Here is a 2,500-nt window from a genome sequence, read left to right on the forward strand (position 1 = left end):
TCTTGAACCACCATTATGCTGTACATTCATTAGTGGTTCCTGGGCCAAATGCATCGTTGATATCGCAAGCTGTTTCAGCAGTTTTTTGGCCTAGCTTGAACTAGAATAAGAAAGTTGTGCGAATTTGCTTTTTGTCCATGTTGTATTCAACATTCTGGGAAATATGGCCTAATTATTCAAACAGAAAAAGAGTAACACGATTAGATAGAGCAAAAAATGGGTGTTAAAATGGTGTATAAAGTCAAAGTAATTTAACGAAAATTAATTTGAAAATACATCATTTAAAACCAAAATTAAAAATTCCGCAAGAACTTTCTTGACAATCTAATACTTCAAGAGGCTGGAAGAAATTTAACAAGATCCAGTTTCTGGCCTCATGCCAGAATTTGAAACAATTATTTTTAGTTAACCAATTAAGCAATCGATTACTTGATGAATCATATGATGAATCAATCAATCAGTTGGGTTTGTACCAAGCACTTCTATGTGCATGCAGACACACATATACCCTTCTGTTTTCACAACACATATACCCACGCACTCCCACAAACATATATACAGTCAAACACACACTACACACATATTATACACATTCTAAACATTTATACATACACTCACATGTATGTATACCCATATAAATTCGTATATATACATACATATATATATATATATATATATATATATATATATATATATATATATATATGTATGTATGTGTTGTATATATGTGCACACACATACATGGTGCGTAAGTACTAATGCATAAAGGAAGAAAGAAAAAAGTAATTAAAAATTTTTATAAATAATTTTTAAAAAACTGTAATTGAAAATTAATTAAATACAGAGAAGATGTGTGTTGTTGTGTGTGTGTGTGTGTGTGTGTGTGTGTGTGCGCGCGCAACCAAGACGTTTGGGTAAGAAAACAAAATAAGTATAAGGAAATATATTTCATGCTTTAAGGAAGACACAAAACCTGCCACCAACACCAGTACTGTAATCACCACCAGCACCACTACCACTACCACAAAAACCAGCCCTCAGTCATCACCATCACTACCACTGTTATTACGACTGTCACCACTACCACAAAAAACAACTACTGCTATCACAGCCACTACTACAACCACAACCACCATAACCACTGTTATTACTACTACCACCACCACCATTACTACTACTACTACTATTACTATCACCACTACTACTGCTATTACAACTACTGTATTTAAATATAATCTTGTTTTTGGCTTAATTATACACTGACCAGCTACGGACAGTAAGCTACGAAATTCTTACATTCTTTCGATTTCTTGTAATTCAGACCACCTCATGATACCAACAAACAAAATGGAAAAGGTGTTGCCTCAGATGACGAGGGAGATGTGCTGGGACAGCCACTCTGGACTCACAGGGCCCACACTTGCTAAAAGCCATCTCCATCTCCAACAGTGGCGAGCAGGGATATTGTCTAGGGGCAGAGAACACCAGAGGCCTCCACTGCCACAGGCTCAGCCACAAACTACTACATCAAGTTGAAGTACCAATTGAGCTGTAGATGAAAGGCCAATGAGAAATTTTACTTTCCCCAAGTCTAGGGGCCAAGAGAACCAGAGGTCTCCACTGCCACAGGCTCAGCCACAAACTACTACATCAAGTTGAAGTACTGACTGAGCCATAGATGAAAGGTCAAGGGGAAATTTTATTGTCCCCAGGTCTAGGGGCTGAGAACTCCAGAAGTCTCCACTGCCACAACTACTACATCAAATTGAAGTACTGGCTGAGCCATAGATGAAAGGCTGTGGAGAAATTTTACTTTCCTCAGGTCTAGGGGCCGAGAACTCCAGAGGTCCCCACTGCCACAGGTTCAACCACAACTACTACATCAAATTGAAGTATTGGCTGAACCGTAGATGAAAGGCTGTGGAGAAATTTACTTTCCCAAGGTCTCTACTGTTACAGACTCAACCACAAACTACTACATCAAGTTGGGAGTACCAACTGAGCTGTTGATGAAAGGTCAAGGGGAAATTTTACTGTCCCCAGGTCTAGGGGCCGAGAACTTCAGCAGTCTCCACTGCCACAAACTACTACATCAGGCTGAAGTACTGATTGAATTATACATGGAAAGCCAAGGAGAAATTTTTACTATCCCCAGAAAAAGCAAAACTTCTATGCAACTTAGTTTTTCCTTTTATCCTTTGACTCTCTTTTTGGTGGGGGGGGGGGAGCGGGCAACAAACGATCTCTGTTCTAATTGTAGTGGAGTTGGTGACATTGGTAGTAGTGGTAATTGCAATACAGGTGTAGTAGTAATAATAGCAACAGTGGTGGTAGCGGTAGTGGTGGTAGTAATTGGTGAAGGTGGTAGTAATGGTGTGGCAGTAGTGGTGGTTGTGGTAATGACTGAAGACTAGTTTCTGTGGTAGTGGTGCTGGTCGTAGTCCCAGTACTGGTGTTAGTGGTGGTCGTGGTCGTGGTCGTAGTCTTAAACTGCAGTATT

At 39.5% G+C, this 2,500-nt stretch overlaps 1 protein-coding gene and 1 pseudogene across 2 annotated transcripts in view; both read right to left on the reverse strand.

The window, feature by feature from the left end:
- LOC149132014 (histone-lysine N-methyltransferase SETMAR pseudogene) overlaps positions 1 to 1,676 on the reverse strand; it is a 2,433-nt pseudogene extending 757 nt beyond the window's left edge.
- Positions 1 to 2,500, reverse strand: part of LOC106871188 (uncharacterized) — a 58,654-nt gene that overhangs the window by 35,267 nt on the left and 20,887 nt on the right. The window lies entirely within an intron of this gene.

Source organism: Octopus bimaculoides, chromosome 18 (genome assembly GCF_046866305.1).
Source record: "Octopus bimaculoides isolate indiv1 chromosome 18, ASM4686630v1, whole genome shotgun sequence".
Lineage (NCBI taxonomy): Eukaryota > Metazoa > Mollusca > Cephalopoda > Octopoda > Octopodidae > Octopus > Octopus bimaculoides.